This window comes from Podarcis liolepis (assembly GCF_965112155.1).
Source record: "Podarcis liolepis genome assembly, chromosome: 9".
In the NCBI taxonomy this organism is placed as follows: domain Eukaryota; kingdom Metazoa; phylum Chordata; class Lepidosauria; order Squamata; family Lacertidae; genus Podarcis; species Podarcis liolepis.
This window is the reverse complement of record NC_139564.1, coordinates 48,082,066-48,094,615: the sequence shown is the minus strand read 5'-3', so window position 1 is coordinate 48,094,615 and position 12,550 is coordinate 48,082,066. Positions and strand designations below refer to the sequence as shown.

Genomic DNA, 12,550 nt, shown 5'->3' with positions numbered 1-12,550 from the left:
ATTGCAGGCTGTCAGTTCCCCTTCTCCTTCCATCTTTACTGTCTCTCATAGCTAGAATATACCATTCAGCCTTTAGTCCAAATTCAGCTGCCAGTTTTGAACATCAGGAATGCAACTCCTATCTCAATAAACCCACTCTAAAGAACCCCAGCAATGCTCAGTTTCCCCCTTTCCCAGTTGAAAAAGGGTCGGAAAAACATTTTGGCCCAGCAGGCCTGTTCATTACCTGTTTCCACCCATCGGGCTAACTTTAACTGATGGGCACAGCAACCAACCTGTCAACTGCCTGGTGTCATTATGACATCAGATGGGCTGTCTCATCCATTTGTCAAAGCACAACACAAACTTCAAAGGCTACATCTATTTCTTACAGTAATCCAGTCTCTTTGGCAATTTTTGTCTCCTTTCCTTAACCTTCTGCCACAGATATATTAGGGCCCCCTTTAAAGGATGACAAGATGAGGCATTTGCTGCTGCCCCAAGACTAGCAAAGGGCCGCATGGGCAAATGGCTGAGTTTTAGGTCATCACTCAAATCTGTATATCCAGGCTAATTCTCACCATGGCTTCTTGCTCCTGCCACGAACCTGTGGCTCTTTAACAAATAGCGAACCACATTCAAACCTTGTCTAATCTCATATAATACAAAATGCTACTGAAATCTAAAGGGTGGCCTTCTTTCCCCATTTCTATGATAGGGAGATGGAATGCTTAGGATGACAGTGATTTTTTAGCCGCCTTTTCAATTACCATGAAGATAAAGCATTGCATTACTGAATAGCAGTTGAAATGTCTGGTACAGTGGTACCTCGGGTTCTGGAGGTCTGTTCTTAACCTGAAACTGTTCTTAACCTGAGGTACCACTTTAGCTAATGGGGCCTCCCGCTGCCGCGCTCTACTGCCATGCAATTTCTGTTCTCATCCTGAAGCAAAGTTCTTAACCCAAGGTGCTATTTATGGGTGAGCGGAGTCTGTAACCTGAAGCATCTGTAACCCGAGGTACCACTGCACTTTACATCAGATCTGTAACAGTTACATGGGGTTTTCTTAGGATACAGTGTTTTTATATGTTGATGTTTGTTTTTTGTTACTTTGGTCATGCATTGAACTTCTTCCCTCCTATTATGTTTGGCAAAACGAATTTGCGGCTCCAGGAAATGGCTGTGTTGGTGCATTGAAAGTGTTCTCTTGCTGCATGAGCTTGCACATTTTGAGCCACTTTCAGCTTTCAGGATCTTCTGATATGTGTAATTAACCAGATGCAGAGTGGAGGTGCCGAGGACTGTGCCACTATACATCTTTGCATTACTGCTTCTACACAATTGAGGGATGGAAATGTTCTGGGAAATTGAAATATGGAATGCTCAGCAACTGTACAACTTTAACAAAGAACACTTATACAGGTAGCTTTAAACCTTGATTTTTCCAAAAGAACAAATCAATAACCACTGTAAAGTTGAAAATGTACTACAGGCCTAGCCTGATCATAATTAATGGGCAGATATATCAGGACCACCAAGGAATTAAAAGTTCACCTAACAATTGCAGTAGGGGCTCAATCCACCAATGTAATATTGCACTAATGGAGACATTTCGACAAACTGTTCATTCCAAACCGACACTGGGTCAAGCTGAATGGAAAAACAATGTTATAAAGTACAAAAATTGCTTCGGAACAGAAGCGCTGTTGCTTTTGAATCAAAAGATGCACAATTTTCTACACAACCAGTTTAATAACATTTAGGAAAGCAGAAATCTAGCTTCAGAAGCATGAGCAGCCATCTAACTTTCCATGAGTTTGGTACACACACACACACACACACACAGAGAGAGAGAGAGAGAGAGTAGCAAATCAATTTCATGTAAATTATTTCATTAAATTATAAAATATCATATTATGTTATTATAAATTATTGCAAGTTTTATAAAGATCCTTGAACTTTAAATCAGTACCTTTAATGCTATAGTATCCTGGTGTGTGGTTGTGCATGCATATATAGGAATCCAATTCATTTTATATAGAGCTGAACAAAATGTTATATTTTGCTACAACATGAATAAATTTAATATTCTTAGTTATATACTTACTTGGTTTCAACTTCAATTGAAGGCATTTTTATTTAGACAAGCCTTCCCAGCAGTGTAATCCCAAGTACGCCTCCTGCCAGTTTTATGAAACAGCAAGGTAATATTTTATATTGTTTTTCATATGCTCTTACTATTATCTTATATGCTTTGATTTGATAAAACTCCTGATAAAACACCACTTAGATATTCTTAAAATATCGGTATTGGTGCATTTTGTAAATAAATACATTGTGGCTTATTTATTTGTTTCTAAATATATGTATAAACTGCCCGTGCCTACAAAATTTCATGGCAGCATACAGCAATATATACAGGTACAATGAAACAATACAGAAGAATCACTAAAATGCAAACAACCAAATAAGGTCTGTTGGCATAAAAGGGTCTTTAAGCAGCACTGGACAGTGTGATTGTGCTGTGCCACTAATCTGACTGAGTCACTGCAAAATATTGGGATGGGGGATGCAGAGGTGGCAAGGTTGATATGGTGCAAATGCGTCTCACAGTCGCTGTGCTTGTCCCCCTCTCCATCCTGGAGAGGGGGACAAGCACATGGCTGTGTAGCCATGACTCAGCTACACAGAGGTCAGCTGAGTGGCACAGCCGCATCACACCATTTGCCACTGACTTCGAGAGATGTCTGAAAATTAGAAGCAAAGACGCCTGCCAAATCTCAGGCTTCTGAGACATGGGGGACAGCCAACAACATTCTTCTGGGTGATCGCAGTGATTGAGCTGGGATTTCAGGGCTTGGGTGATCCTTAGGGACCCAAGTTGTGCAGAACTTTACATATTAATGCAAGAACACTGAATCTGGTCTGGTACCATATGGGCAGCCAGTGCAGATGTTTTAGCAGAGGTGTGACATGCAGTCAACTGTCTGTCCCCATCAGTCTAGCCATTGCATTCTGCACTAGCTGCAGCAAACAGCACATATTCTAATGTTGGTACATTAGGGGGAAAAACTCAGCCCATTTCCATTTCATCTACAAGTAATGCTGAGAAATGGTCACATCCTCCACAGTCATTATAGTGAATTTTCACCACATTCTGGGAAATCAGCCCTCCAATGTATGAAGTGTCATAGGATGCCACAGAAGGATATGTGGCTAACCAACATATCTCAGCACTCCCTATGCAATTCTAATTGTGTGGGGAAATTGACCATCTGAATAGGGCTAGTTCATGTCAACAGTTCTCAGGATATTCATTCAGGAGCAGTAGTGGTCAGCAGGATAAGGCAGCACCACTTACGTGATCTCCCATCACTGGCACCCCTGTGAGGGAGGGGGTTTGGTTGGTCCAGTAGAAATGCAACAGTGGAGCCAATCCAGCACTCCCAACAGTGTTTTTGCATTGCACTAGCCTTGCTGCTGACCTTGCCCTCCCAGTAAGCCCAAGTGACACTGGTGGTGGGAAGCCAGGTAAGCGCCACTGCCCTGCCTTGCCCTGCTGACTGCTGTATTTTCAGTCATTTCCACTGAGTGCAGTGGGCTTATTCCCAAGAAAGTGTGCACAGGGTTGCAACCTTAGTCCTTCTCCTATTCCTGATATCCGTCTTCAGATGCCTGGTTTTCTCCAATATAGGGAGATAGATAGATATATCCCTATATTGGAGCAAACCAGGCATCTGAAGCCGGATATTAGGAATACACACACACACACACACACACACACACACACATATATATATATATATATATATATATATATATATATATATAATATGAACTAATTACTCACCTAGGATCCTATGGTTATCCTTTACTGAGTACCAGCTCCCAAACCTTCCTGGATAACTGCTCTTGGTCATCTACGCTAGGCATAGGCAAACTTGGCCCTCCAGATGTTTTGGGACTACAACTTCCATCATCCCTAGCTAACAGGACCAGTGGTCAGGGATGATGGGAGTTGTAGTCCCAAAACATCTGGAGGGCCGAGTTTTCCTATGCCTCTTCTGCTTCAATAAAGACCAAAGAATTATGTGCTGTCCTTCAGGTCAAAATACTATGGGTTGGATCCAGTGGAGTCATCTTGTCCTCAGGACTGTGGGCGCCCAACGCCTCAGTGCAGACATGCAGGTGTGTGATGTCACACATCCGTGTTGCGGTGGCCAGCAGCGACTCCTCTTCCTCCTCCTCTCCACAGTCAGCAAGGCACCGTTCTCCAGGGGGAGAGGCTTGGACTCAGAGGCAGAGAGACTCTGCCTCCATATCAAGCACCACCACCCCCGGAAAAGGATGCCTCGCTGGCTGGCTGTGGAAGGTGTAGCTGAACTGCTTGCCCCTTGGGGGCAGCACCACTGCCGCCTGCCGGGTTTTTCCATTGACTTTGTGGGTGCCCAGCCCCCATGGCCCCCTGGAGTTGGCTCCTGTGGTTGGATCCATGGGAGTGTCCTTCAATGAAAAAAACGAGTTCCTAGAGAGCCAACAAACACTATGCACTGCATCCTTTTTCTAGAGGCAAATATTTTTCACGTAGTGGCTTTGACAAACCCACCAAGTTTTAGATAAGTTTCCAGTGTTGTACAATGATATCCAACCTGTGAAGCAGCACAGTAGCATAATCACTCCCTTTCAGTAGTACAATGAGCTCATACAAGATGCTACTATGCCCATGTTGGTGTACACCACTCAGGGTGCCTTCGGAGCTAGATATATGTGTAGCTTTTGGGTGCAAATCAGGCTTATATCTCACTATTGGGATATAATTGAGCTATAGATGCCATTAGCCTTTATGAAAACGGATAGCTTTGGTACATGTCATCGTTTTTACAGTTTTTGTGGTGCTTTCGTTTCACTGTGATTTATTGCCATTGAGTTTAAAATACATTTTGGCTGATGCTTAATCTCAGATTCATTCCCAATACACAGAAGTCACCAAAATGGATGTCATTTTCCCCCATCAGCAAAAATTTCTAGAGCATTTTTGATTACTGCGCTTTTTATTCCTGTTGGTTTATCAACTATAAGTGAAAATATTCATCCAAGCAGAGATGCGCTTTCTGTTCGCATTAAAATGCCTCTCAATGAAAAAAACAACCCAGTGGGGGTGATTCCAGTGGAATAATATGTACCCCTTCTATTTCAGTTGTCGTGGGTGGATATGAATTTTAAATCTCCAGCTGGAATTCAATCAAGCAGAACCAAGCACCAGATGGTTATCGGTGCAATAGCCTGACAGATGTGTCCCTGGCTCCACAGCTGCTCTTGATACTCAAATGGCAATATTTAAATTACATAAATATACAATATTTTTTTTAAAATGTAACTGAAGAGAAAGAGTAGCAATGGTTGCCCTACTGGTCCTCCTCAAAAATAAATATAAACGGTAAGTCACTGATTCAAAACACTAATATTTGTTTGTTAGTTTTGGCTGGGAGGCTGTTTTCTATGCAAGCACATCCCAGTGTCAGTCATATGCTACATCTTCCTGTTTCTAATGGTCCTTCTGGGTAATCATCATGCACTATTTTTCTCCATAGAAAAATAAGAATTCAGTTTCTATTTTAAAGCTAGAGTGTTTGGGAAATGAGTCATAATGAATAGATATGTAGCAGACCAGCAGGAAATGAAGAGCTATTTGGAAAGAAGAATCTAAGATATTGTCAACAATTCCGATGCTAGGAGTCCTTTTTCCCGTCCCTCTTGCTGTGTCTCGAAACCTACCTACTGTTATGTTTAACAAACAATGTTTAATAAGTAGCCTACTTTTCTTTACCCAAACTTCAAAGACATAAAAAGCATATTCTACAAGGAAAAATCTGTGTTTTCCTTCAGACACAGATAAAATGTGCCATATTCCTAGTAGCAGATGGTAAACGGTGTTATGTATACAGCACCATAACTGGTATAATAGTAAATAAGCATATATTTTCTATATATACACCATTTTTATGAAGCAAATGAACCTTTGTTTCACATCCCTTAGAGTTTAGAAACTATGCGAACGTTCCTTTGTGCAACCCTGCAACGCCAATTTTAGCACGCACATATGCAAACTACTACTGCAATGTAATTAATTCTCAAACTGCAAATCTGTGTGGGCTTACTTAGAAATGAACACCACTGAACTCAGCGATCCTTACTTGTAAGTAAATATGAACTGAGCTGCATTACATTATTATAATCCACAAACAAGGCTAGTCAAGATAGTTGAACTCAATCATCGCCTCTTACTGAGCCATTCATTCCGAGAGATTTCATATTTCTCAAAAGCAGTGCAGCTGGCCATCCACTAAGAACTGGAACAAAGAGGTTCTCCTTCCTTTTTGAGGCCTGCTGCAGTACTGTAAAAGTGCAAGTGTCTGTATTTGTGCCACAACACGGCTGGGATGATGGCTTAGAAACAGCACACCTAGTCACCATGTTGTCTAATTGGTGGAGGGTGTTCTGCCACATCCATATACAGCCATTTTGGGACTAGGAATGCAAACTGTGATTTCTGTAGAGGAAGCAAAATATAGCAAAAGCAGGAAAGAAATTCTCACTCAGGACATGGTGTTGAAGCAGCCTTACAGTCAACATCAACTTCATTGGACTGGTTATGTTGTGCGGATGCCTGATGATCGTCTTCCAAAGCAACTACTCTATTCCGAACTTAAAAATGGAAAGAGTAATGTTGGTGGTCAACAAAAGAGATTTAAAGACTGTCTCAAGGCAAATCTTAAAAAATGTAGTATAAACACTGACAGCTGGGAAACACTGGCCTGTGAGTGCTCCAGTTGGAGAACAACCTTTACCAAAGGTGTCATGGGCTTTGAAGACACCCGAACTCAGGACGCAGGGGAGAAATGTGCTAAGAGGAAGGCATGCTTGGCAAATCCACACTACCACATCAACTCCCACCCAGAAACCAATGTCCCCACTGTGGAAGGACGTGTGGATCCAGAACTGGCCTCCACAGTCACTTACGGACTCATTGTTAAAACCATGTTTATGGAAGACAATCTTACTCAACTACGAGTGATCGCCAAAGAAGAAGAAGAAGATATTTAAGCACTAGTCTGGTAGCCATAGGTGAGGAGGATTTGCATGAAGGCAAATGAACAAGCTGGTATTGAATGGATTGAGGGATCCCCCAGGGGACATAGCTAATTAGCATCCATCTTGATTTGCCAGCCCAAAGTGTGGAGGCGAGATTATATCCCGTCTGCATTATTTGTTCTGATTTGCTTACAGCGCCATTATATGACAATGATCATTTGTTCTGCATTCATCCTGATTTGCTTGTGGGGTGTTCGTATGCATACCATTTAACCATATTCCAATACATATGGTTGTCTTGCTCATTTCAATAGAATAAAAGATCTATTTGCTCCACTGAAATGAATGGGAAATCGCTGCAAGCAGGAACCTTAAGAGCTCCTAGGCATGCTATATCACTGAATCAGGTCAAAGGATACATTAATCACTACAGCAGGCTTCCTCAACCTTGGCCCTACAGATGTTTTTGGCCTACAACTCCCATGATCCCTAGCTAGCAGGACCAGTGGTCAGGGATGATGGGTACTGTAGTCTCAAAACATCTGGAGGGCCGAGGTTGAGGAAGCCTGCACTACAGCATCATGTAAAAAAAATGGACAACCTTTTCATTAGCAGCATTATGTTTATAATATGTTGCATACCAAATGGACTTCATATTTGTTTTGGTGGGGCCATAAATCCTAGCAAATACTTATAGATTTATATAAAATTGATTCTGATGGTTATCTTAGCTGTAAGATAAAATTTATATAAAATTGATTCTTATGGTTATCTTAGCTGTATGGTATCCTACCCGTAGCAATACATTTGATTGCCTGAAATTCTATTGTTGAAGAGTCTTAATTATCAATGTCACAGTATCTTTCAAGGTTGGGGTTAGGAAACAGCGAGTTGTAGCAGCTGTTCAAAAGCTTTATTATTGCAATGGATCACATTTATTAAAGCCTCATAAAGTTACAAACAGTTGTAATAAAAGAACAGTTCCAACAATGTGAAGTGGTCCATTACATGTTGAGTATGACAACTTTATTATTACTATTACAATTATTAAAGAGAAATATATTGCACACGAAACCAGAAGCAAAGGACCATAACAGACCAACATATCATTGCAGCAACATAATCTTCCCTAAAATGCAAATAATTACATAGGACAATTCCATAAATGAGACAGTGAGTCACAATTACCAGGTAATATCTAGGAACGTGCTTTTCAATGAAACAAACTATTATTAGAGTAAAATAAGGAAACATACAGAAATTTGGGTTTTAAACTTCATTTGTACTGGACCACAACGTCTGGCATGTATCAGGCCCTCAGAGGCAGCTATCATTCGAAACCATAAAGCAGTAACATTATAAACACAATAATAAAACAATTGCAGTATTAGATTGTATGGGCCTTTGAAATAGCTATAAATAAAGGCCCTCTTCGAAACACTTAAAAGCCATCAGTGAATGTCGCTGACTTTCCACCTGATAGAAGAGGTTCCCCAGAGTGGATATCACAACTGAGGAGGTCCTGCCTCTCATAGCTTTCAGCTTTGTTTTCAAAGGCTGAGGCCCTTGGAGAAGGGTCTCATAAATTTACCCAAGCACACCAGACGACTCATATGGGAGGAGATGACCTTTGAAATATCTGGTCCTGGGACATACAGTGGTACCTCAGGTTACAGACGCTTCAGGTTACAGACTCCGCTAACCCAGAAATAGTACCTCGGGTTAAGAACTTTGCTTCAGGATGAGAACAGAAATCGTGTTTCAGCGGTGCGGCGGCAGCAGGAGGCTCCATTAGCTAAAGTGGTGCTTCAGGTTAAGAACGGACCTCCGGAACGAATTAAGTACCGTATTTTTTGCTCTATAAGACGCACCAGACCACAAGACGCACCTAGTTTTTGGAGGAGGAAAACAAGGGAAAAAAATATTCTGAATCTCATAAGCCAGAACAGCAAGAGGGATCACTGCGCAGTGAAAGCAGCAATCCCTCTTGCTGTTCTGGCTTCTGGGATAGCTGTGCAGCCTGCATTCGCTCCATAAGATGCACACACATTTCCCCATACTTTTTAGGAGGGGAAAAGTGAGTCTTATAGAGCAAAAAATACGGTACTTAACCTGAGGTACCACTGTAGAAGGAATAGCTAACCTTCAGGGGGTTTTGAGGGCTGCATTGAATCATAGTCAACCCTCCTGGGGACATGTGTTAAAAATAAGTGGGACCAAACTGTAAAAAATGGTATGTTGTGAATTCAAAGCTGCCTTCCAAAACCCTCTCCCATCATCTATTATACATTATTTTAAATCATTTTTAATCATTCATTATTAAATTCACTTAAGACGAGCATGACCAAACTTGGCCCTCCAGCTGTTTTGGGACTACAACTCCCATCATCCCTAGCTGACAGGACCAGTGGTCAGGGATGATGGGAACTGTAGTCCCAAAACAGCTGGAGGGCCAAGTTTGGCCATGCCTGATTAAGAAAATAATAATATAAATTTAGAAAAATCAAAGGACAGATTTGGGGGAGGTGTCTTGGGGGTACAAAAACAGCTAGAGATCACAGCTGGGGACCTATGGAACCAATAAATAATTTCATTTTCTTAAAAATGTAAAATGTTTTTAATTTGTAAAAAAATGAACAAAAGCCGAGGTCCTTGAGAAGGCAAAAAACCACAAATTGAATTGCATTGGAAAACGCAATGTCTTTTGATGGCCTAGTGTCCCTCAGGCTGTCTGATGCAAAGCAGTGCACTTCCTTCTTTATGGAAGCATTCAAACACTGGCAAAACTAGTGATAGAGATTTCAGATGTTATCAATAGACTTGATAGATAACTCTGGGCAGCCCTTCATCCAGAGAACAGGATATTCAATTAAAAAATCAGCTATTTCTTAGAGACATAGTTCACAATGACACACATAAATGAAACTTCAAGTTACATATTATAATTGCATGCATGGTCTTGCAAGAAAGCCACCTTCATATTTCACAGAAATTGAAGTTGTTGTTTTTAAAACCTAATAAACAAAAACTTCCCACTGGTCTTAACAATCTCTCCAGCCGTGCAATTTTAAAAGATCTGGAAACAAAACTGATTACTACACATTAAGCATCTACTATATTTTTTTTGGAAATGATTTGTCTGTCTGTCCAACTGTTCTCTGTTGGTTTGGATGCTTATCATTGCCAAACTCAGCACAAGGTTTCCTGAGATGGGGGTAGCAGTCATCAACATTTGGAAACTGGACACCATTTTGAATCAAGATAGAGGACTGAAATATAATTCAAACATGACTGACTTTTTGCCTTGGGTTTGATTGTTTCTCTAGATATTGTCACCAAACTTGGCATGAAAGGTGTGAGCATTAGTCTCCATCAATGTTTGGTGCCAGGCAACAAATTAAATCAAAATGGTGGACCAAAACATGACTTTGCCATAACATCACCATTTTGAGGGGTGGGGTCCAAACTCACAAATTACACTATTCACTTAAAAATCACAATTTTGGGGTACTACAAATTTCCAGGCATGGCTAGGTACTCCCCACTAGCAGCATATAATTTAGCCTGAGTGAGTAGAACATGTATATGATTGCTACTTTTTATCCTCCAACTTAAGTCTGCATGTGGAGGCTGCATACAGCAAAATTATTATTTCCTTAAGAACAGCATGTATATATTATCTAGGTCTTTACCACAGCATAATTGTCTATGTTTTTTTCTTGCTACAATTGAGAATTGTGTGTGTGTGTGTGTGTGGGTGGGTGGGTGTAATGGAGCTCACTGAAAAATCACTGTTGTTTTTGTCTGCTTGTTTGAGAACAGATATTCATTGTGTCCCTTTTTAACTTTTCTCTCCATTTAACCACATACATGTTTCACTCCCCCCCCCCCCGAAAGTCTATGAAAAAGAATAGGGTAGGAATACAACGTTTCATATCAGAAATGAACTAACATCAGTATGTTGGCTAAATTATATGTTGTTGTTTTTTCTGGACTTCCTGTAATATCATCCTTATGGAACTTCTGAGCAGAGGTCAAGTTATTGCAGCTCTTTATGGGTTTTATTATTTTTTGCAGACTTTTATAATAATAGGCTGTGAGGTAACTAGTCTTCCAAAGCCTGCAGCACCCTTTTTCTCTTTTTGTTGTTCTAATAATAATAATAACATAGCCTCAGGCTTTTTAAAATAGCTTGAACGCTCTAAAAATATGCATGCATCTTTAAAATTTATCTTGTCTTACATGAGGTCCTGCCAAGTTGTCGTCCCATTTTTAATATGAACTATGCATATGGAACCAAATTAACCTCTGGCACTTCTCCACTATGTAGGAGTATATTCTGCAAGTGAAATAATATTATAAACGAAGTGCATTTTCAGGACGGTTATTCTGAAACCTGAAGTAGCACCTGTACCTAAAAAAGAAATACAGCTCTAAATTATGTGTTAATTTAGTATTCATATTCATGTGTAGAATTGTGTTTGCCACTATTGTATAAGCATCTCTGTGACGACTTTCTGTGCTCTCGTGTTGAAAATAATAATAAAAAAGGGGGGGTGAGAAACGAAAGTGTTTTTTCCCCAGTAGTTATTCTATAACCTCCCTGCCACTGAAAAGTAGCATCAGCACCTGATTTATCCTAGGTGACTGCTGACTGGGAGTTACTGCTCATATGAGGCTATTCCTGTTATAACTCCTGTGAAAACAGGACATTCAATCCAACTAACGGCCAAACTGCATGTTATGATAGTCACACAGTTTGCCCTTAAGTGGAGGATTTTCCACCCCCAACTTGTATCTGCAATGGGTCTGATCTGGACTAGCAATCCTCCCCCTTCCCACTCGCAGGTGCTAACACACACATGCAAACGCAAGTGCAGTTATTCTGTGGTGTTTAAAATATTTTACTTTGTCACTGTCATCATGTATTTGAAGTGGACAATCTCAGGTCTAGGGACCCAATGTGGCCCTCCAGACTTCTCTTACTGGCCCATGGGATGCTTCCTTAGCCATACACACACCCTTTCTTCCCAGGACACAATCCTCACCGGTTTGCTTTACACCTTCCTTGAGTGTTTTGTCTGGCTGGAATATGACCTTCAATGACTCTTAAGTGGCCTGGATGGAGGATAAACAGCCGTTTTAGAATGTGAACAATCAGATTATTCCTTAGGGTGGGAATGATCATATATGCAAATATAGGGTGGGGGACACCTGTCTTGACAACAAGTACATGTGAAAAGGATCTAGGGATCTTAGTAGACCAAAACTAATATGAGGGCAAACTTAACATGCATCAATAGTATGATGCAGTGGCAGAAAAAGCTAATGCTAGTGTCCAGAGTAAGGGAAGTAATATTTTGCCTTGGTCACACTTCACCTGGAGTCCTGCGTCCAGTTCTGGACACCACAGTTCAAGAAGGATATTGACAAGCATGCCGATGAGGGTGACCAAGACAATAAAGGGTTTGGAAACCA

At 40.8% G+C, this 12,550-nt stretch overlaps 1 long non-coding RNA gene across 1 annotated transcript in view; it reads left to right on the top strand.

The window, feature by feature from the left end:
- LOC310686250 overlaps positions 1–12,550 on the top strand; it is a 169,271-nt gene that overhangs the window by 140,267 nt on the left and 16,454 nt on the right. The window lies entirely within an intron of this gene.